Below are 24171 nucleotides of genomic sequence, written 5' to 3'. Positions count from 1 at the left end.
TAAAATATTTTCATATGTTATGGAAGGGCAGCTGCCAACAACATTAAAAAGAGCTGTGGTGCACCTGTGGATCAGGACAAACTTGAAAACTACTGACCAGTCTCTAGCATTCCTTTCCTGGCAAAATTTATAGTCTGCAGTCAACTCAACGACTGGCTAATTGAAAGGCTAGACCCATGTCAATCTGGCTTGAGACCACACGAACAGCCGAAACAGAAGCGAAAGGACCCCCCCCCCCCCCCTTCCCTCCCCTGTCGTTCATGACTCCCCCCCCCCCCCCCCCTTCCCTCCCCTGTCGTTTCAGGACCTCCCTCCCCACCTCCTGCATGTTTTTACCTCGTGCACTGTAGGGATGCAGCTTCACACAGCCTCTTCTTTCTCTTCTGTTTCAGCTGTTTGTGAGGGCGGGACCACACGAACAGCAGAAACAGAAGCGATAGAAGCGGCTGTGTGATGCGGATGACGTCACTGATCTACTGCCGGAATCAGACTACGGAGCCATGGTCCCAGGCAGAGACCGAACGTTGGAGGTGAGAATTATTATATAGGATCTACCTCAAGCCTCTGGCTGAGCTGCTTCAGTCAATGGACACAAAATTCTACATTTATGCTGATGATGTGCAACTACTCATACCCATTGAACGAGATCTACCCACAGCTCTAAGTAAACTGACTGCCTAACCGCAACTCAGAAATGGGCAAACAGCAAACTTTGCCTGAACCCAAATAAAAAAAGAGAATCTTTGGGTACCAAACACAAGTGTACAAATACCCGACTTCAAAATACTTTTTGGGAAGTATAAACTCCCCCTAAAATCACAGGTCAGTAATCTTGGGATACTGCTAGCTATAAAATCTCTTTCCATGTATTGAAAAGACAAGTCTGATCACAGTGGTCTATGCCATGATAACATCATTACTAGACTACTACTATTTAACATTTCTAAAGCGCTACTAGAGTTATGCAGCGCTGTACAATTTAACATAGGACAGTCCCTGCTCAAAGAGCTTACAATCTAAAGGACAAATGCACAGTCAGTCAAGTAGGGGCAGTCTAGATTTCCTGAAAGGTGTAAAGGTTAGGTGCCGAAAGCAACATTGAAGAGGTGGGTTTTGAGCAAGGATTTGAAGATGGGTAGGAAGGGGCTTGGCGTAAGGGCTCAGGAAGTTTATTCCAAGCATAGGGTGAGGCGAGGCAGAATGGCGGAGCCTGGAGCTGGCGGTGGTGGAGAAGGGTACTGAGAGGAGGGATTTGTCCTGTGAGCGGAGGTTTCGGGCGGGAACGTAAGGGGAGATGAGGGTAGAGAGGTAGTGAGGAGCTGCAGACTGAGTGCATTGTAGGTGAGAAGGAGAAGCTTGAACTGTATGCGGTATCTGATCGGAAGCCGTATCTGATCGATCTATCCGCCTACTACTGTTATGCCCTGTACACTGACCAAACCAAAAAGAGTTTGTATCAGCTCCAACTAGTTCAGAATGTTGCAGCACGACTGATAGAAGGCTGCAAGTAGCGTGACCACATTACACCCTTCCTGCAAAGCTATACTGGCTACCAGTATGTTTACAGGGCTAAATTGAAAACTCTATGTCTGATTTTAAAGGTCCTCAGACAAAATGGGTCAGAGTACTTAAAGATCCTCTCAAGGATCATCACTATCTGTACCCTCGTCAAAAGAAACTATACAGTGTGATACCCGCCAGCGAGTCTTCTCAGGAATAGCCCCCACATTCTGTAATTTACTCCCAGAGGTGCTACATATAATTCATGACTATCTCTACTTCAGGAAGCAGGTGAAAGCCTGTCTTTTCTCCCAAGCCTTTAATACATTGGGTGACTGGCTATACACTCCTTCTACACCTGGACAAGCTTGCTACACGTACTATAATTTAGATCAGTTCCTTATCTCTTGCTTAACTATACAAAGAACTTGCTTTGAGTTTAGCTAACCATCAAATTATCCCAACAGACTGTACCACGCATCTTGTTCCCATCATATATTTATTCTTGGTCTCTCAGCTATATGGTAAGCCATATTGTAGAAAATCTTTAGCATCATATCTGTTAGTTGAATTTTCTAATGCATGCTTATTAGGTGTACCATTAGTATTATGCTAACATTGTATTACATCTCTGGTATTTGAATTCCAGTGCTGTTAAATGTGTATATTTTTGATACTGTTTCATGGTAGTTCTATTATTAGGTTTCAGTTACTGTTTTCAGTTTACCTCATTTATTGTATTTGATCTTGGTCATTTTACTATTGTATATTGTTAACAAAATTGTATACACTGCTTTGGGTGAATCTCTTCATAAAGGCAGTTAATAAATTCCAATAAATAAATAAATAAGATCAAGACTATATGTTGGCAACACATGTTATGAGTGTATCATGTTGGGAAGACTGGATGGACCATGGAGGTCTTTATCTGCCATCTTCTACTCTGTTGCTAAGTTACTATAACCATAAAGAGCATACAGTTGTCCAGCTAATGACTGGCTCCCCGACAGCCAAAACGGAGAAGGTTTAGATTCTTTAAGTAAAAGTTTCCTGCACAGAGATAGGACAAAACAAAGTGAACACTGCAGGCAGGAAGTTAAGGTTTCCAAAGAAATGTTAAATTTCAAAGTACTTTGATTTCATACTGAAGAAAACTAATAAAAACTACATATGAATAATTTTGTTGGGAGAGCTTGGTCACACATTTGGCAGAGCAGAAGATGAAAACTAAATAGATGAGGAGATTGCTGTGTGTGGGAAGGGATGTGCAGTCCCAGAACTTACACACTGTTTTGAGCTCTGGGACAGCAGTTCATCCTGGTGCTGTTGTTGATGTTAACTACTTATGTATCTGACTCAATCTTGCTTGTCAACGGAAAATGAATTCTTCACTTACAGCATAGATGACTTGTTTGCTCTGGATTTCACTCCAAATGTAGACTTTCAGTTTTAGGCATTTTAGTTAATTTTACAAACTACTATAGGTTTTACTAGGATTCTAAATATAATTTAATATTTTTTTGTCGTGAGCGCTAAAAGAAAATATTTGTTTTGCCATATTACTGGTTAGTGCAGTGGACTTTGATCCTGGGGAACTGAGTTCAATTCCCACTGCAGCTCCTTGTGACTCTGGGCAAGTCACTTAACCCTCCATTGCCCCTGGTACAAAATAAGTACCTGAATATATGTAAACCGCTTTGAATGTAGTTGCAAAAACCTCAGAAAAGCAGTATATCAAGTCCCATTTCCCTTCCCTTCCCTACTTAGATGGAAGATACCTCCTATAGTCATGTAAAGATACCTTAGTCCATTAAAAAGTCTATTTATTAGAATAATTATGGATACATTTTGAAATAAAATATCTTCATTATACTGTAGTAGCTCACAAGAACAGACCTGCACCTTCTGGGTACCAACTACATATACTGCTCTGTTAAGGGAAGTCCACACACCACCAGTGTAAAATAGTTTTCAAGCTTGGGCAGTGCACCCAATATCTGATATACAGAAAAAGAAAACTCTGGCTTTACATTCAGAAATGTTCATCACCATAAAGATAAAACAGTGTCACAATGGTGTGTGCATGTTAAAGCACATTTGTGTTGTGTTGTGTTGTGTTGAAATGTCACAAATTTACTATGTGATGTACATTCTGTTTTATTTGTATTTTTCATACTTCACCTCATAGCATATAGTCTGAAATATTTTTAATGTGTTTTTCCTGTCTATGGAAATATATACTACTAGTTCTCTAAACTTATATAATTATTGTGTTTATTCATAGATATCAACAATGTTTTTGAATCCATTGGTTCAAATATCACCAGCTTTTCTAAAGTGATTCCTTTTCGTTATCTACTATCCAATTTAACAGTGCATCTTTCTCAAAGTGAAACGTATATCCGAAATTACTTCCCTGTGATGGAACAGTATGATTTCTATAGGTGGGTATAGCACTTATGTATTTAAGAAGATATTGTAGTGGAAATTAAGAGGATAATATTCAGTGGCAGTGATGAGTATTTTAAACATCAGATATGGGAAAGGAGGAGACACTGGATGGAAGGAAGAGAAAGAGAGGGAAGATGCTGTATGAAAGAGGGGAAATGGAAGGGGGAAGAGGATAGCGTTAGTAAAAGACTAGGGAATTAGAGGAATGGGAGAGCCAGGGTGAAGGAAAGAGATGCAAAACTTTAGGCAGACAGAGTAAAAACAGGGAAATTAAATACTGTGTAGTAAAAATGAACTAAATCTGACTAGAAGGTCAGAAAAATAAATTGAAAGAAGCTAAAAGGAAAAAGAGAAGAGATAAAATTGACAAATGGACAGGATATCCTGGTCAGAGAGTTAAGAGAAGATGGAGGAAAGCAGAATCCAGAGACTGGAAACAATACTATTAGAAAAAGTAAATGGCTAGACAACAAAGATAGAAAAAATAATGTTATTTTTAATTTAGGATAAAGTAGTGTAAAAAATGGAAAATAAGGTGCTAAATTTTTACTGGACTAATTTTAATACATTTTTGTTTAGTGTTCAGAAGTCAAAACCTCCTTCAGATTAGGACAGGGTACCATATCACCAGTATGGTGTCCTGACCTGAAGAAGGTGGTTTTGGAAAGAAGGTACCTTCCCTATGTGCAGCCGCCTATGTAAAATAGGTGCCTCAGTTGTGACACTCGGTTATAGAATTTCTCCCGTCCCCCTAATTTCTTTAACAGGTTGTGACTATATTTAGGTGCCAATCGGTTATGTAAGTTGTAGAATACTAGCACTTACGCCTATAACTGTTACAGTTATGCATGTACGTTCTTGGTGTGCACACAGAAGAAAATGTTTATGAACAACTTGAAAATCTGAAGGTGGACAAAGCCATGGGTTTGGACAGGATCCATCCCAGGATATTGAAGGAGCTCAGAGAGATTCTGGCGGGTTCTCTTAAAGATTTGTTTAATAAATCCTTGGCGACGGGAGAGGTTTTGTGGGATTGGAAAAGAGCGAATGTGGACCCTCTTCACAAAAGTGCTGATAAAAAGCTGGAAACTGCAGGCCGGTAAACCTCACTTCAGTTATCGGTTATTGGAAAAGTAATGGAAGCAATGCTAAAGGAAAGGATAATGAGTTGACAGGAATTCAATAGGTTACAAGATCCTAGTCAACATGGTTTTACCAAAGGTAAATCTTGCCAAACGAATCTGATTTAATTCTTTGGGTGACCAGAGAATTGGATCGAGGATGTGCACTAGATGTAATCTACTTAGATGTCATGAAAGCATTTGACACTGTTCCTAATAGGAGGCCCTTGAATAAACTTGACAGACTGAAGTTAGGACCCAAACTGGTGAACTAGATTAGGAACTGGTTGACAGATAGACGCCAGAGGGTCTCGGAGGAAGGAAAGGTGAGTAGTGGTGTGCCTCAAGGACCGATGCTGCGGCTGATTCTGTTACGTATATTGAGCAACATTACTGAAGAGTTAGAAGGTAAGGATTGCCTTTTTGCAGATGATACCAAGATTTGTAACAGAGTGAACACCCCAGAGGGAGTGGAAAACATGAAAAAGGATCTGCAAAAGTTAGAAGAATGGTCTAATGGTTATCAATTAAATTTCAATGCAAAGAAGTGCAGAGTGACTTAGGGACAGGGGCGTAGCCAGACTTCAGCGTGAGGGGGGGGTCCAGAGCCTGAGTTGAGGGAGCACATTTTAGCCCCCCCCCCCCAGCTCCGCCGACCCCCCCCCCCCCCCCCATTGCCGACTTTGCCCCCCCCCCCCCCCTCCCGCTTCCAACACACCTTCGCCTACCTTTGCTGGCGGGGGACCCCAACCCCCACCAGCCGAGGTCCTCCTCGCAAAAGGCTTCCTTCTGTTTCTGACGTTGTACGTGCAGGACGTCAGAAACAGAAGGAAGCCTTTTGCGAGAAGAAGAGGACCTCAGCTGGCGGGGGTTGGGGTCCCCCGCCAGCAAAGGCAGTTGGCGGCGGGAGGGGGAGTCGGGCGGGTCGTCGTCAGGGGGGTCCAGGGCCAAATCTACGGGGGCTCAGGCCCCCCCAGGCCCCACGTAGCTATGCCACTGCTTAGGGAGTAGAAATCCAAGGGAGCCGTATGTGTTAGGTGGTAAGAGGCTGATAACGCACAGACAGGGAGAGGGACCTTGGGGTGATAGTATGTGAGGATCTGAAGGTGATGAAACAGTGTGACAAGGTGGTGGCCGTAGCCAGAAGGATGTTAGGCTGTATAGAGGGAGGTGTAACCAGCAGAAGAAAGGAGGTGTTGATGCGGTGTTGATGCCTGTACAAGTCACTGGTGAGGCCCCACTTGGAGTATTGTGTTCCGTATCTTGCTAAAGATGTAAGAAGACTTAATCAGTCCAGAGGAAGGCAACAAAAATGGTATGGGACTTGGGTCAAAAGACATATGAGAAGAGACTGGAAGACCTGAATATGTGTACCCTAGAGGAGAGGAGGTACAGGGGAGAGATGATAGATGTTTAAATACTTGAAATGTATTAATATAGAAACACATTTTCCAGAGAAGGGAAAATGGTAAAACTAGAGAACATGAATTGAGGTTGCAGGGTGGTAGACTCAAGAGTAATGTTAGAAAATTATTTTTTACAGAGAGGGTGGTTGATGCCTGGAATGCCCTCCCGACGGAGGTGGTGGAGAAAAAAAAAAACTGTGGCGGAATTCAAAAAGGTGTGGGATAAACACAAAGGATATCTAATTAGAAATGAATGGTATAAAAAACAAAACTTAAAGGGTTGTATATGTGTTTGCATGTCAAGTGGTGCTTGGATGGCAACTCTGGCTGTAAAAACTAAGGTCGCTGCTAGGCTGGCTTGTATGGTCTATGTCCTTCATATCGAAATCCAGTTTAGGATGGGCTGGAGAGGGCTTCGACAGAGACTCCAGTAATTTGGAATGTGAGGACAGTGCCGGAGAGACTTTTACTACCTGTGTCCTGCAAATAACAGTGACAGATTCGGATAGGCTGGAGTGGACTTTGATGGCAACTCTAGTAGTTGGAATGTAAGGACAGAGCCGGGCTGACTTCTTCAATCTATGTCCCAGAAATGCCAAAGAAAGACCATGATCAAGTACATAATTGCACATTCATGAATGTGACTGTTGGGCAGACTGGATGGACCGTTCAGGTCTTTATTTGCCATCACTTACTGTGTTAAAGCAGCATAAATGCAAACGTAATTCAGAAGGAGAAGCATGGGTGGAGCATGGGCATATAATTACAGAATACTGACATAGAGCTGGTGTAAGTGGGTATGCTTAAATGTAGGCGCATTAATGCCAAAGTACACTAGTATTCCTTAATAGAAATTATGTGCATAATTGCTTTATAGAATAGTTTCACAATCCATGTAAATTAGGTGCCTAACTCTTCTAGACCTTCACAGAATTGCCTATATATGTAATCAGAAAAGTGTATATTTGTGGCAGGAGCTGGAGGCTGTGTGTGTGGCTTGGTCTGGGATTGTATATGTGGGACTACACAAACTTCTTGATACTGGAGTCTGGATATAGACCTTGGAAAGGTAAAAATTGCCCCCCCGCCCCGCTAAAAAGAGGCCACCTTTCCTTCTGGTGCTGACCCCATGTTTACTGCTTTTACCTGAGTACTGCTTATTCTAAATGTATTCAAATTCATGACAGCTTCCAGACTATGAGGTCTGTGCCTCACATCCTTCTTGATGGTAGACAGGAAAAGGAGAGCACATGGATTCTAAAGCTAAATGAGCCTACAGACCATGAACCTTTTGCATTGCTTCCTCCTAGTACACAATAGTGGGTGTAGTGCTTATTGTCCAGGCTAGGTGGAATGGCTGGGACTTTGGCCCAGGTGTCATATGGTTTAAAAGCAGTTCTGGTGTTGGTGTGCAAGGGAGGAAGCTCAGAGCAGTGGTCAGAGGGCATGTTTTCAGCTGAATGCCATAAGGAGCCGAAATACCTTGTTCCAACACTGCTTATTCTAGTGTAATAAGTGTATAAATGTGTCCCCATTGTGCACTGGCATAAAACCTAGATGTAAAACAACTTATTTCTGTAATCTGCAACTGTAATATTAGCTGCTACATGTCAGCATACTTTGTACCATCCTGTTACATCATAAAGAGCCATAAATACCAAATTGGAAAGTTTATTTCTGAAATAAAATACAGGATATTCCATTAAAAGCATGCTTGACAATTTTTTTCACTCCTTGTTTCACATTTCAAATCACTGAAAGGGCCAGTGCAAGGTTCCCATCAAATTTTGCTGAGCAGGAGGTGATGGTAGGGGTGCATGGGTGGGGGGGGGGGGGGGGTCTTCCTAGGTATTTCACTGGTAGCCTGATTATCAAAGGTAAATGCGGGCGCTAAAGGCCACCTTCACACCTGTGATCTTCGGGTAAACAGCGCCCGCACTCCTCAAAACCACAGAGCTTATTTAAATTAGATTTAAATGGGCCCTCATTTTATTCCGCCCCTATCATAGGGGCAGTATAGCACCTTAACCCTATGCCAGCTCAGAGTTGGCATTAGGGTTAAGGCTGTAGACCCCTCCTCATCCGCCCCGCCCCAGTCAATCAGGCAGTCCGAGCTGCCACTGTCAGCCCAGGCTGCCAGCATGGCCTGAGGGTCCATTGGACCCCCAGACCCCTGCTGTTGCTTCAGTTCTAGTTGTCTAGTGGCCTCCCAAGCCCCCACTCAGACAGCAACATGGGGGCTGGCGGTCCTGTGGGCCTCTAGTCCCCCTGACCTCCCCAACACAAGGGCCTGGGGGGCTGGAGATCCAGTCCCCCTTCCTCCATGTTGCTGTCTGGGGGGAGCACTAGGCCACCAGGGCTGAGTGATTCTGGGGGTCTGCGTTTGACAGGTCTGGGCGTTTGATAGTCCGGACCTGTCAAACAAGTGCAGGAGGACAATCATCCCTCACTTCCCTATGATCAGAGCTAATAGCGTGCCTAAATTTGCATTCTATTAGCTCTGATCATGGGGGCATTATTGCCTTGTGCTGTTCCGGCGCTAATTTTAGAGCACTGTTTGGAACAGTGTGGGGCTTCAGATCATCAGAGCCTTAGAGTTTGGTGTGTTTGTTGTCATAGGCGCCCGGTATCGAAGGCTTGGGGAGGCTAAGCCTCCCCAGCCGCAGCGAGCCTGCTCCTCCCCTCCCTCTGGATCCGGTCCCGTCCCTCACGTTACCGACCTCGGAGCTCAGCTGTCAGCGCTAACTCTCCCCCGCTAGCGCTGCTGGCGTTCGTGCTTTAAAAATGGCCGCCGAGACTTCCAGAGGCGGCCTCGTAAGACTTCTTGGAGGCCGCCCTGTAAGTCTCGGCGGCCATTTTGAAGCACGAACGCCGGCAGCGCCAGCGGGGGAGAGTTAGCCCTGGCCCAGTGTTGGGTGATTCTACTTCAGTTTGACATTTCAGCAGCCTTCAATGCAGTCGATCATACAACCTTTCTTGAGCGACTAGATCAAATCATTATATCCGGGGCTGTTCTCAATTGGTTCAGGGAATTCCTCTCACATAGAAGCTACTCTGTCAAACTAAATCATCTTCTCTCCCAATACTGGCTCCCAGATTGTGGGGTTCCTCAGGGTTCCCCACTCTCCCCAATCATATTCAACTTCTTCAAGTCAACCTTGGGCACACTAAACCTAGGGCTAGGCGAACTTCTGTTATACTGTGCAGATGATGTCCTTCTCCTTCTACCGATTCTTCAACCCAGTGGGCCCATTTCCGAAAGAGAAGGACACCCATCTTTCGACACAAATCGGAAGATGGGCATCCTTCTCACAGGGTTGTCCAAATCAGTATAATCGAAAGCCGATTTTGGACGACCCCAACTGCTTTCCGTCACTGGGACAGCCAAAGTTCAAGGGGGTGTGTCGGAGGCGTGGCGAAGGCGGGACTTGGGCGTGCCTAACACTAGGACGTCCTCGACCCGTAATCAAAAGAAACAAGGATGTCCTTGACGAACACTTGGACTTTACCTGATCGTGCTTTTCTTATGACCAAGGCACAAAAAGGTGCCCAAACTGACCAGATGACCTCCCCTTACTTTCCCGGTGCTCACTAACCCCCTCCCACCCTCAAAAAAACATCTTTAAAAATATTGATTGCCAGCCTCAGATGTCATAATTAGGTCCAACACAGCAGTATGCAGCCCTGGAGCAGTTTAGTGGGTGCAGTGCACTTCAGGCAGCCAGACCCAGCCCCCCCCCCCCCCACACCTGTTACATTTGTGGAGGAAACAGCAAGCCCTCCAAAACCCACTGTACCCCTATCTAGGTGCCCCCCTTCACCCGTAAGGGCTATGGTAGTGGTGTACAGTTGTGGGTAGTGGGTTTGGGGGGCTCAGCCCACAAGGTAAGGGAGCTATGTACCTGGGAGCAATTTATGAAGTCCACTGCAGTGCCCTCTAGGGTGCCTGGTTGGTGTCCTGGCATGTGAGGGGGACCAGTGCACTACAAATACTGGCTTGCATTTGGTCGTTTCTGAGATGAACGTCCTTGGTTTCGATTATCGCCCAAAATCAGAAATGACCAAGTCTAGGGACGACCAAATTTAAGGATTTGGACGTCCTCCTGACCGTATTATCGAAACGAAAGATGGCTGTCCATCTTGTTTCAAAAATACGGGTTTCCCTGCCCCTGGATTGGGACGTTCTGTGAGGACGTCCAAATCGAAACGAGGACGTCCATTTCGATTAAACCCCTCCAACTGCAACATAGCCCGACTAATAAAAGCTGGAATGGATGCCATTCAAAATTGGTCTCTCTTATATTCAAATTGAACCCACACAAGACCAAGATCTTATGGTTCCGCAATCCAGGAGTTCAAGTACCAGCTCACTACTTCAGGTTTAGACAAGTCACTCACAGTTGACTCAGAAGTGTTCGCTCTTTTTTCAACCAGAAAGCATTCTCTTTGTTGGTCCAGATGCTCATAGTGCCTCACCTTGACTACTGCGTTAAATCTGCTCTTTGCAAGAAGCTGCAGATCATACAGAACACCGCTGCAAGATTAATCTACAGGCTGAATAAATACAACAGTGTCTCACCATATCTAGCCAATCTACATTGGCTACCAGTGAATGACCGTATTAGCTTTAAAGCCACCTGCCTGATCTTCCAAAGCCTTTACGGAATGATCTCAGGCTCTTGATCGATATCTTGTTACTAAGCCTGGCCCACTCTGAGACTGAGGAACCAGCTGTTTATCTTCTCCCAGCCTCACAAAGGTATCAAGACCCAGAAAATCTTTGGGTTGCTCTTCCCAGTAATCGGAACCTCGCTGTGCAACTGTCCTACCCATTGATATCAGACCAGAATCCAACTACCTCAGTTTCAGAAAAACACTAAAAACTCATTTGTTCCCAAACCTTTCAACCTAATTTTATCATTATAACTGCTGTCTGCTGCTAAACTCTGTATGTAACCTATTCCATGTAAACCACACTGAACCCTAAACAGGGGATATTAGCGGTATATAAGACCTCACTTGTACTGTACTATATTTCTAGAGCAGTATTATCAGATGTCACTATGTGGCTACAACACCGAACCTGAAATATATTGTGATGCAGAAATTCCCACAATAGAAGTCATTGGGAGCTATTCAGTGGAGACTGGATTAACATCAATTAGAAATAACTATCAGAAGCTTTGCCCTCAAAGCCGAGTTCGCAACTATTCTACAACCTCCTGCTCTGCACTTCAGTGCCTTCTTTGGACTTTTTTCTTTCTACTTTCATCCCACTCAGCCACTCCACCTCCATGTAACCGGAGGCAGTATCTTCATGTAATTTACTTGTTTCTGAACATTTCATGCATCTCACAAAGTGGACTCTTGCCCACCAGAGCTCATGCCTCCATAGTTGGTCTGTAAAGTGCTACCAGTCTCAGTCATTTTTTGCTAAAAGCTCCTGTGACCACTTTCAGTTTATTGAATATGATAAATGGTAAGTCAATAACAAATGTGTTATTCAGCTGAGTTTTGTTAAAAATGCTACTCTTATGAAAGATAGTTGTTCAGATTGTTAAGATTGTCTACTTCAAATTAAAATAGCCCTCAATATACAAAATAGCTATGATTATCCAGTATGTTGTGCAAGTAAAATCATTGTGTAAAATGTGAATTTTATGAATGTGTTTGATGATTTTTATTTACAAGTAACGACCGCCTAACAATATTTAATTAATGGGCAGTTTCTCTGGTGTAGTCTTGGAAATAGAATTTTGCTCTGTTATGAATGTATCTTTGCTGCTGTGCATACACTAATCATAATGGACTAGATTCTATATATTGCACCTAACAAATTGGTGCTGAAACGAAATACGCCTATGCTTATTCTATACCGTATGCCAAAATTTAGCCGTACTTTATAGAATAAGCTTAAATTTCCACGTGGTTTTTAGAATATGCCAAATGCCTATCCGCACGACCAAATTTAGTCGCAGATAGTTACGTCAAGTAAAACTTGGTGTAAATGCTGACACCTAAATTAGGCATGGACCGGGTGTATTCTGTAACAACGTGCATAGATTTAGAAATGCCCACGACCCACCCATTCCATGCAACTTAGAATTTAAGCGCATCACATTTTAGAATACACTTAGTTGTGGGTGTAAATTCTAATTAATGCCAATTAGTGTCTAATTGCTTGTTAATTGGGAATTATTGGCACTGATTGGCTTGTTAACTAATTAAGTTGCGTATGCAAATCTAGAATACAACTGGATTTGCGTTCGCAGCTTAAGTCGTGCTATATAGAATCTGAAGGAATATATGTATTTATGATATAAATCAGGATATCTATACTGATTCTGTTGTTGTCTGTATTGGTGCTAGGTGGCTTGGTTTTTTGGTCCTCTGCTGCATGGTGGTACTTGTCCTGATTTTCTATTATTTGGGCTTACTGTGTGGAGCCTGTGGCTATGACAGAAATGCTTCACCAACAACCAGAGGCTGCATCTCCAATACTGCAGGCAACTTCCTCATGATGTGAGTTTGTGGTCTGTACTGACCATTTTGCATGGTGGGAGTCTTGAGCAGTTGTCAGCTGCAAATGTTGTTCAAAAAGGACTTTTTTTCTGCTATGCTTCAATACATATAGACTTTGAACTGAGAGCAAAAGAATGATGAACTGGAAAGTCCACACATACATACACGAGCAAGATTTAATAGTTCAGTGCAGGAAGCGCCTGGTATTTCTTCTCATGCACGGGTGTTCTCTTGAATCTCTTTCAGATTGTCGGGATAATTTATCTTTAGTAGGAAGTGATTCCACATTTCAGCTGAGCATGACATGGCATGTTTGCCAGTGTTTTATCTAATAGATATCCAAAGTAAATGTTTTGCAAATAAATTATGGGTAAAATGCCAAGATCAGTGTAACACTATAAAGTAAATTTTAAGCATGAAAGAACAAATACTATGTGTTTAGAACCTCTAGGCTTCAGAAAGAAAAAAGTTATTTTTCATCTGTCAGTATGTTGTATATGAGGAGGTGGAAATATATCATATATTTATAGGTTAGATTTTATGATTTCAAGGTCCCCTGTAGGCATTAAAATAACACACACAAGTAGGCACAAAATGAAAAATTCTGAAGCAGCTTCTACAAAATGTATGCTTGTTAAGCAAGTATTGACTAAATTAAGTGTATTCAAACACTGAAAAAAGGGGCCCTTTTTACTTGTGTGAATTAGTGCACAGTAACTTAGCACATGTCACTGCGTGCCAGTCCATGAACTAACTGAATATCCTCACGTTTATGAGTAGAGAATAAGCATTGATTGCACTTCACAGTTAGCACATGGTCACTTACTGCAAGCTGTCAATGCACTTGCTGCACAGTAAAAGTTTATATCTGAGCAGTAACACCCCAACAGTTGTACTTACAGTCTGATAGGTGCAAATCTTTACTGCAGTTTAGTAAAAGGACCTCAGAGGAGATTGTTATGTTACAGTTCTGTACTCCTTTCCTTGAGCAAAAGTTTGACCTAAAGTGAATCAAACTGCAAGAACACGGTTTTGCTAAGCCTAAATCTAGCACGCACATTCTGTGCCAGTTTGGACACAGCCTGATAAACGTCTATACTACGTGTTAAGAGTGATATGTGTTTAAATGCTGGTATTTCCACAGCCTCTTCCATATCATCAAGCTGATCAATCCATAGACTGGTGGGTTGTGTCCATCTACCAGCAGGTGGAGATAGAGAGCAAACTTTTGCCTCCCTATATGTGGTCATGTGCTGCCGGAAACTCCTCAGTATGTTCTCTATCTCAGCAGGTGGTGGTCACACACAGCAGCAGCTCTGGCTAGGCCTCCAAGCCTAATCCTTAGGTTTTGTTGAGGCCTGGGGTTGAGGGCTCTTTTGAGCAAGTGCAAACCTGGTGGTGCCAGGTCCCTCCTTTTCTCCCCCCTCCCGCTGGCTCCGTTTAAAAAAAAAAAAAAAAAAATATTTTTAAACGTCTTTAAAGGCGTTTAATTCGACGTTTCTTTAAACGTTCATTGCAGCTACTCACTGGGACACCAGTTCGTTACAGCTCGGAGCGGCAAGCAGGTAATTTTACCTTTTTTATAGCGGGCAGGGGGTTCCCCGATTCTTCTCCTCGTGGCAATGGCGTCGGAGGACGAGGGCGCAAAGGGTCGCTTCCCGGATCGCTGGAGCGTTTCTAGAGGGGATGCGGGGGTTTTACAACCTGACTCGCCCTTGATGGGTGATAGTTTAGTGACCGATGAATGTCCCGGTCGTTCCTCCGGCGTGGCGGTTTTTTCCCGCCATAAACGCCCATCCCCCGCTCCTCGCCTCCGCCATCTTGGCCGGCCACGCGGCTCGGACGGCTTCTTCGGGGCCGCCCTTGAGGTTGGAGACATTAATGCCATGAACGCCCTTAATTTGGGCGACGGCACAAAAGCGGCTAAAGTTAAGCGCCGTTCTTCCCGCGCGGCTCCTTCTCGGAGTTTCGCGCCGGACGCCATTTTGGATGCGCAGCATGTCTCTCCCCCGCTATTGCGAGCGCCGGTTGAGAGTGCGTCTAGGGCTGTTGCCCAGGCTGCGGAAGTGCACAGTCTGGGGGGTTTCTCCCCCGAGTTTGTTTTGCTGCTGCATCAGGCTTTCCTCATGCAAAACGCTGCCCCTGCTCCCTCTTCTGATAAAGAGGTTGAGGTTCCCAGAGGTAAACGCCCTCGGGTTGATTTCCAGGCCTTGGAGGACTTTTGTCTCCTCCGATGTAGATGAGGGCAGCGTGTCTGAGGTCTCCCAACGATCCTTTGCGGATTCCTTGGAGGAGATAGATCCCCGCTCGGCTGGAGCGGATGACCCCTCTGCAGCGCGGCTTTTTAGCCCAGAGGATTTGCCCAACCTGTTGTTACAGGCCATGGACACTTTGAAGATTTCCTCTCCGGAGGACGTCTCTCCCTCAGCCCCTGTTGGCTCTGCCATTATGCTGGGGACGAAGCGCCCGCCTAGAACCTTCCACGTGCATGATGTTGCGGCTCAATGGGATGTCCCGGAAACGAGCCTTAAAGTGGCTAGGGCTATGTCCCGCCTCTATCCTTTGGCTGTGAGTGAACATGAGGCCTTTCTGTGGCCTACCGTGGATTCTTTAATCACTGCGGTGACTAAGAAAACGGCGTTGCCGGTGGAAGGTGGCACGGCCCTAAAGGACGCCCAAGACAGAAGATTGGAGGCGGCCTTAAGGTCGTCCTTTGAGGCAGCTGCTTTAAGTTTGCAGGCCTCAGTTTGCGGCTCCTATGTGGCCAGGGCGTGCCGGACTATGGTGCAGCGGGCTTCCCCCTCGGATCATTCCTTGAGGGCTGATTGGCCGGCCCTGGAATCGGGCTTAGCCTATTTGGCAGACTTGCTGTATGATGTCTGGAGAGCCTCAGCTAAAGGCATGGCTCAGACAGTCTCTGCGCGGCGGTGGCTTTGGCTGAAACATTGGTCTGCTGACCACGCCTCTAAATCCCGCCTGGCTAGATTGCCTTTTAAAGGCAAGCTGCTCTTTGGGGTCGAGCTGGACAAAATCGTGACCGATCTCGGCACGTCTAAGGGCAAGAAATTACCAGAGGTCAGGGCTCGGGTTAGTACTCGTCCCGATACCTCCAGAGGACGGTTGCAGGAAGCCCATCGGTACCGCCCGGGCAAGTCGGGTTCCTCTGCCCCCTCTTCCTTCAAGAGGAATTTCTCCCCCAAGTAGCATTCCTTTCGCAGAGACCGCCGTCCCGGAGGTGCTCCCTCCGGTCCTCCCCCAGGGTCTCGTACCCAATGACGGGGCCTTGGTCCACGCCCCAGTGCAGATTGGAGGACGGCTGTCCTCGTTTCTGGGCGAGTGGACCACTATAACTTCAGACGCGTGGGTGCTGGAAGTCATCAGAGACGGCTACAAGCTAGAGTTCTGCCAACCCTTAAGAGACGGGTTTGTACTCTCTCCCTGCAAGTCTCCGGTCAAGCTGTGGTAGTGCAGCAGACCTTGGACAACCTGATCCGCCGGGGTGCGGTCGTTCCGGTGCCAAAAAATCAGATTGGTAAGGGACGTTACTCCATTTACTTTGTGGTTCCAAAGAAAGGAGGTTCTGTCCGGCCTATCCTCGACCTCAAAGGGGTCAATCGGGCCTGGAAAGTGAGGCACTTTCGCATGGAGACTCTCCGCTCTGTTATAGCGGCAGTGAAGGCAGGAGAGTTCTTGGCTTCCTTGGACATCAAGGAAGCGTACCTGCATATTCCCATCTGGCCTCCTCTCCAACGCTTTCTGCGTTTTACAGTCCTGAGACGACACTTCCAGTTCAGAGCCCTCCCTTTCGGGTTGGCTACTGCTCCGCGGACCTTTTCCAAGGTAATGGGGGTCATAGCGGCCTTCCTGCTAAAGGAAAGAGTACAAGTCCATCCTTATCTGGACGACTGGTTGATCCGAGCCCCCTCTTATGCAGAGTGCGGCAAAGCTATGGACCGGGTAATTGCTCTTTTGAGCTCCCTGGGATGGATCATCAACTGGAAGAAGAAGAGCCAGCTGCGCCCGACTCAGTCCCTGGTGTATCTGGAAGTTCGATTCGACACCCAAGTGGGCAGAGTGTTCCTGCCAGACAATCGGATTGTCAAGCTTCAGGCTCAGGTGGACTAGTTCCTAGTAGCCTCTCCTATTCGGGCTTGGGACTACGTGCAGCTGTTGGGCTCTATGACGGCCACGATGGAAGTAGTGCCCTGGGCCAGGGCTCATATGAGACCACTTCAGCTATCTCTGCTGCTGCGCTGGACTCCGATGTCGGAGGATTATGCTGTGCGCCTTCCCGTGGACCCAGCAGTGCGCAAGGCGCTGAGCTGGTGGACGCAGACAGACAAGTTGTCTGCAGGATTGCCTCTGGTGACCCCGGAGTGGATTGTCGTCACGACAGACGCCTCTTTGATGGGCTGGGGAGCCCACTGCTTGGGAAGGACAGCGCAGGGGCTCTAGTCTCCTGCAGAGGCAAGTGGTCTATCAACCTCCTGGAACTCAGAGCCATTCGGTTGGTGTTATTGGAGTTCATCCCGGTACTGGTGTTGAAGCCTGTACGGGTCCTGTCGGACAATGCCACGGCTGTGGCCTATTTCAACCGCCAGGGAGGTACCAAGAGCGCCCCTCTAGCCAAGGAGGCTATGAGTCTTTGCCAGTGGGCGGAAGCGAACCTGGAGCAGCTTTCAGCGGCCCACATTGCCGGAGTCATGAATGTCAAGGCGGACTTTCTCAGTCGCCATACCTTGGAGCCCGGAGAGTGGCAACTATCTGCTCAGGCGTTCTTGGACATCACGAAGCGCTGGGGCCAGCCGAGCCTAGATCTGATGGCGTCATCGGCCAATGGCCAAGTGCCGCGCTTTTTCAGCAGAGGACGGGACCCTCGATCCCTGGGAGTAGATGCTCTTCTCCAACAGTGGCCGACACAAGAGCTCCTCTATGTGTTCCCGCCCTGGCCCATGTTGGGCAGGGTGCTAGACCGGGTGGCAAAGCATCCCGGCAGGGTAATCCTGGTGGGTCCGGATTGGCCCAGACGTCCCTGGTATGCGGACTTGTTCAGGCTCTCAGTCGACGATCCTCTGCAGCTGTCAGTGGAGCAGGGCCTGTTACATCAGGGTCCCGTGGTGATGGAGGATCCCTCTCCCTTTGGTCTTACGGCCTGGCTATTGAGCGGCAGCGTCTGAGGAAGAAGGGCTTCTCAGACAAGGTCATCGCCACTATGCTGAGAGCGAGGAAGCGCTCTACTTCTACTGCTTACGCCAGGGTTTGGCGTATCTTTGCAGCATGGTGTGAAGCAGGCTCACTTTCTCCCTTCACTGCTCCAATTTCTTCAGTGTTGGCGTTCCTGCAAGAAGGTCTGGAGAAAGGCCTGTCGCTCAGTTCCCTTAAAGTCCAGGTAGCGGCTCTGGCTTGCTTCAGGGGCCGCCTGAAGGGTGTTTCCCTGGCTTCGCAGCCAGATGTGGTGCGCTTTCTCAAGGGAGTTAATCACCTGCGCCCTCCTCTGCACTCAGTGGTGCCTGCGTGGAATCTCAACCTGGTGCTAAGAGCATTGCAGAAGCCGCCGTTTGAACCCTTGTCAAGGGCATCTCTGAAAGACCTGGCGTTGAAAGCAGTCTTTTTGGTGGCTATCACTTCAGCCAGAAGAGTTTCCGAGCTCCAGGCGCTCTCATGTCGAGAGCCTTTTCTACAGTTCACTGAGGCAGGAGTGACTATTCGCACAGTGCCTTCCTTTCTGCCCAAGATTGTTTCTCGCTTCCATGTGAATCAGCAGCTCTGTCTCCCTTCCTTTCGTAGGGAGGACTACCCAGAGGAGTACTCTGCTCTTAAATATCTGGATGTGAGACGAGTCATCATCAGATACTTGGAAGTGACCAATGATTTCCGGAATTCGGATCATCTGTTTGTCCTGTTTGCAGGTCCTCGTAAGGGTCTGCAGGCTGCTAAGCCTACAGTGGCAAGATGGGTCAAGGAAGCCATTGCAGCGGCTTATGTGGCCGCGGGGAAGGTGCCGCCTATCCAGCTGAAGGCTCACTCCACGAGAGCTCAGGCGGCCTCGATGGCAGAGGCCGGATCCGTCTCCTTGGAAGAGATATGCAAGGCGGCAACTTGGGCTTCGGCTCATACATTCTCCAAGCATTACCGTTTGACTGTGGCTGCACGGGCGGAGGCCCGGTTTGGAGCTTCAGTGTTGAGGTCAGGGATTTCTATGTTCCGCCCTGGGTGAGTACTGCTTCGGTACATCCCACCAGTCTATGGATTGATCAGCTTGATGATATGGAAGGTAAAATTATGTATAATCATACCTGATAATTTTCTTTCCATTAATCATAGCTGATCAATCCATAGCCCCTCCCAGATATCTGTACTGTTTTTATTCTGATTGCATTTCAGGTTCAAGTTTAGTCTTCAGTTACTTCAGAAAGACTTCGTGTTCAAGTTTTTTCACTTGGATTCTTCAAGAGTTAAGACGAGTTTGTGTTACAGTGAGCTGCTGCATTCCTCTCCCCTCCGTTATACGGGGCTGGATTGAGACTTAAAATTCTGCCGGCACTCCCTCCCGCTTCGTGCGGCTGTAGGGCAGTTTTGTACCCCTCCCGCTTCGGCGGTGTTAGGGTCAGTCAGCTCCTCCCGCGGTTGCGGTTGCAGGATAAGCCAGATCCCCCCGCATCGGCGGGTGTGGTGTCCCTCCCCCGCTCCGCGGGGATGAGCTGGACGGATTCCCCTCCCCCACTTGTGTGGGGATGAGCTGGGTTAATTCCCCTCCCCCGTTTCGGCGGTGGTGAGCTGGGCAGAGTGTCCCTTCGTGGGTGTAATTCTCTAAGTGCTGAGTCCTGCGGATGGAGCTTTGATATCGACATACTGAGGAGTTTCCGGCAGCACATGACCACATATAGGGAGGCAAAAGTTTGCTCTCTATCTCCACCTGCTGGTAGATGGACACAACCCACCAGTCTATGGATTGATCAGCTATGATTAATGGAAAGAAAATTATCAGGTATGATTATACATAATTTTACCATGTCCATCATAACTGATATAATTTCAGAACTTATATTTTCAATTTTCAACTTAGGTACAGCATAAAAATCTTAATATTGAAATTATTAAACAGGTTTAGACCAAGAGAGATAAAGCAACATCACTCAATTAAGAAAAAACTTAACCCACAACTTTATATTAAAGCAAATGGATCATACTGTGTAAACATGTTGAAGACAGGGCTATCATGCAGGAACTTATGATATCACTTCACCTTTCGTGACTTCCAACCATTTATATTTTGTTGCTTGTTCATCTTGCCTGGCCCTGTATTTACTATCATCTCTTGTTTGTACCTTCATGGTTGCTCAGATAATTGCAGGATAATCTTCTATTTATCGCCCCTCTATCAAAAGTTCATCTTCATCTGTGAGCATTTTCATATTTGGAAGACTGAGTTCTTCTGTAACAAGCACTTTCTGGTGTAGAGCAATAGTCCTCCTAAGCTGCATGAGAGTCCACTGCCTACTTTCTCACAATTGGGGTGGTGCTGCAGTCTCTCATTTTGAATCAGATGGGATCAGCAGGTTGTGTGGCACTCCCAAGAGATTGAAATGTCAAGATTACAGGACCCCCCCATGATAAGAATGAAGGCAGTGAGCTTCTGTGCAGCTTAGAGGGAATGTTTGTGACAGGTGTGTTGGCCATGTTTCCTCTGACCCTTCAACAATGTCCATAATGTAAGGCAGAGCCTCCTTTATTGGCACCTTTCTGCTTGGAAAGACAGAATTTTACAGTGTGAGTGCTATCCATCCTAAAGACCACCATAGTCTCCTTTCTAGGCTCAAAATGGATGAATCAAACCCAAGTTGTTTTGGGGGTACAAGATAGATTCCTCTGAAACTTGCTGAACTGGAATTATTATATCCAATAGTTGTCACCAGGTGAACATTCAGTGGAGCATATTTCTCTCCCCTCTTAATTCAGCATTTTTAGAGCCGACGCTCCCATAAGGTAAACTAGGTGGTTGCCTAAAGTGCCAAGATTACTGTTGCAGCAACAAGGCCAGTTGGCTGGCTGGCCATAAGCATTGTAATGTTCTTTTCCTCCCTTCTCCATCCATCTCATATCAAACCTAGCAACCCTTCCCCAGCACTTTTCTTGGTCCTTAACCTTGTATTCGAAATCTTTTTTTCTTACATGTTTCTATTTTGTTTGAAAATTTCAGTGGTGTTGGATTTAGTTTCATTTTCTCATGGATACTAATGATTATAGTGGTGGTCACTTTCATTGGTGGAGGAAACATAGAAAAATTGATCTGTGAACCATTTGAGGACAGAGCTTTATTTAAGGTGAGAATTTGCATTTCTTTGATTATGAATATCAATTTTTAAAAATCTAGATGAAAAAGCAAGAATATAAGAACCTTGTTCAGTAAAAATCGTTTTTACGTATTACAGAAAACTATTACTAAGGTCCTAATCATGCAAATCTGCAATAAAATAAATGTATTACAATATTTGTGTAGTAACTTTGTATAGCATCCTAAAGATATATATTAAAGAATGATTGTAAGAAAAAGGAATTCAGAACAAGGGATGAAAAATGTAACCAAAATCCAGTTTATGGAACTCAGAAATAGTGATTCAGATTATCAAAAGATTAGAGCAAATTGCTTGGGTGGTGTCACATTACTCTGCCCAGGCTTATGATATATCACAAGAAGATTGATGTCCACTAAAAAGAAAAAAAAATACCATTCAAGTAGGAGACCTGTATCTCATTGCTATGATGACACTGAAGTTATGTCCAATAAAAAAGGTATCATCTTATTTTCTTTTCCATGTTTTATTTTGTTTGATTTCTATTGATAACAGTTTTGCTGTAATTTTATCTTTGTTGGTATCAGTATTACTCTTAAAACTGAATTTCTTTTTTTCAGGAATTTGCTTAATTGTGAGGTTTTGGGGTTCAATAGTTTTCTTTTACAAATGTAGTTTGAAATATTTAAGATGCCTTTCATTAGATCAGTGAATGTACACATTTCAGATGAGACGCTCCTGTTCTACCTACAGGGGTGGTTTCCACAAACACTATTTTCCCCCTAATTCTGTAAATGACACTTTAAATTGCTCATGCAAATTTGAGTTCGTACCCGATTTGCACATGCAGTTTAATTTAATAATTAGCCAATTAACACTGATAATGGAGCGCTTACAATCAATTAGTGCTAATTGGCATTAATTTAAAAATTATGCATATATATTTACGTGCCTGGATCTGCACGGCTCCTAAAAGGGAAGACAGCAATGGCAGAGACATTGGCAGATCAGGTATTCCCACAATATATGCGCGCTACTTGATATAATAAAGGGGATCAGCACCTAATTTAGCCACGGGCATTTACACCAAGGTTTCATTGGCGTAAATGGTCACGCCTAAATGTAGTCGTGGTGCCCAGTGCATAGCACTATTCTATCAACAGTGCCTAACTTTGAGCACCATTTATAGAATAAACGCTAAGCAGTATGTTGGCACCATTTACTGAATTTACTGCTTTATGTGGAGTGTTTTGTCATATGGCCATGATAATTTTGATCTACATAAATGAATCATTTTTACTTTATAGCAGGGATCTGTACTGGGACCAGTGCTGTTATGTTAAATGAATGACAAGTGAGGTGATTGAATAGTTTTGTCATCTGAAAATATAAAGTTGTCAAAACACATGCAGATTGTGAAAAATTGCAGAAAGACCTTAGGAAACTGCAAGACTGGGCATCCAAATGGCAGATGAAATTTAATGTGGACAAATGCAATGTGATGAACATTGAGAAGAAGAATCCAAATCATAGTTAGCTGATGCTAGGTTCCACCTTAGGATTAAGCACTCAAGAAAAAGATCTAGGTGTTATTGTAGATAATATGCTGAAATCTTCTGCCCAGTGTGCAGTAGCGGTGGCGGCCAAAAATGCAAACAATTCTAGGAATTATTAGGGAAGGAATACAAAATATGTCCAAGAATATTATAATGCCTCTGTATCGCTCCATGGTGCAACCTCACCTTGATTATTGTGTTCAATTCTGGTCGCCGTATCTCAAAAAAGATATAGCAGAATTAGAAAAGGTTCAAAGAAAAGTGACCAAAATAATAAAGGGGATGAAATTCCTCCCATATGAGGAAAGTTTAAAGAGGTTAGGGTTCTTAAGCTTGGTAAAGAGATGGCTGAATAGGGATATGATTGAGGTCTGCAAAATCCTGAGTGGTATAGAATGGGTAAAAGTGAATTGATTTTTTTACTCTTTCAAAAAGTACAAAGACCAGGGGACACTCAATGAAATTACTTGGAAATAATTTTAAAACAAATATGGGGAAATATTTTTTCAGTCAAAGAATTGTTAAGCTCTGGAACTCGTTGCCGGAGGATGTGGTAACAGTGGTTAGTGTATCTGGGTTTGAAAAAGTTTTGGACAAGTTCCTGAAGGAAAAGTCCATACTCTGTTATTGAGATTGACATGGAGGAAGCCACTGCTTGCCCTAAGTACAAACTGAATTGATAAATTTCTTTGAATTGGTCACAACTGGGATTTGTAGCATGGAATGTTGCTACTAATTGGGTTTCTGCCAGGTACTTGTAACCTGGATTGGCTGCTGTTAGAAGAAGGATACTAGGCTAGATGACCATTGGTCTGACCCAGTACGGTTATTCTTATGTTCTTATGCATTTATTATTTATTTTATTGTTTAACGTTTTAGTTCTTGGTGTCTTTAATTGGACCAACCTCATAAATGTGTGCTGTACATTAGCTTGTATAGATGTTTATTATAGAGTCATATGAGGAAAGGATCAGTGAGACCCTAAAATTTGATTTATTTTTTTATCCTATGGGATGTAGGTTCCTGTAATTTTCACATCAGCGGCCTCCGAGAACATTTCAAGCCACTAATAGAGCTGGAGGGAAGTAAAGCCCTCTTGAAAAAGAGTTTATTCAGCATAGGATGGGGACAGAATCTGACTCTTTCAGTGATTACAAGTGCTAGGGAAGGAGGGACATGAGGCAGGATTTCCAGTGGTGTCAGTGACAGATAATTTCTCTCCTTTGAAAGGTATCTTTTAACATGTTTTAACTTGCCCAACATGTTTCTGTGTTTTGACTGCGATCTACCTCAGGGTTATAAAATCCCAGCTTATTTTATT

At 44.9% G+C, this 24171-nt stretch overlaps 1 protein-coding gene and 1 long non-coding RNA gene across 2 annotated transcripts in view; both read left to right on the top strand.

Annotated features, from left to right (window-relative positions):
- Positions 1–24171, top strand: part of PROM1 (prominin 1) — a 330624-nt gene that overhangs the window by 206843 nt on the left and 99610 nt on the right. The gene's annotated exons all lie outside the window — the stretch shown is intronic.
- LOC115461423 lies at positions 3792–21253 on the top strand. The gene is made up of 3 exons (XR_003940711.1): positions 3792–3944; positions 12848–13000; positions 21201–21253. It is a non-coding gene; the product is annotated as an uncharacterized LOC115461423 (long non-coding RNA).

Source organism: Microcaecilia unicolor, chromosome 2, assembly GCF_901765095.1.
Source record: "Microcaecilia unicolor chromosome 2, aMicUni1.1, whole genome shotgun sequence".
Taxonomy (NCBI): Eukaryota; Metazoa; Chordata; class Amphibia; order Gymnophiona; family Siphonopidae; genus Microcaecilia; species Microcaecilia unicolor.
The sequence above is the reverse complement of the archived record's forward strand: the minus strand, read 5'-3'. Positions and strand labels throughout refer to the sequence as shown.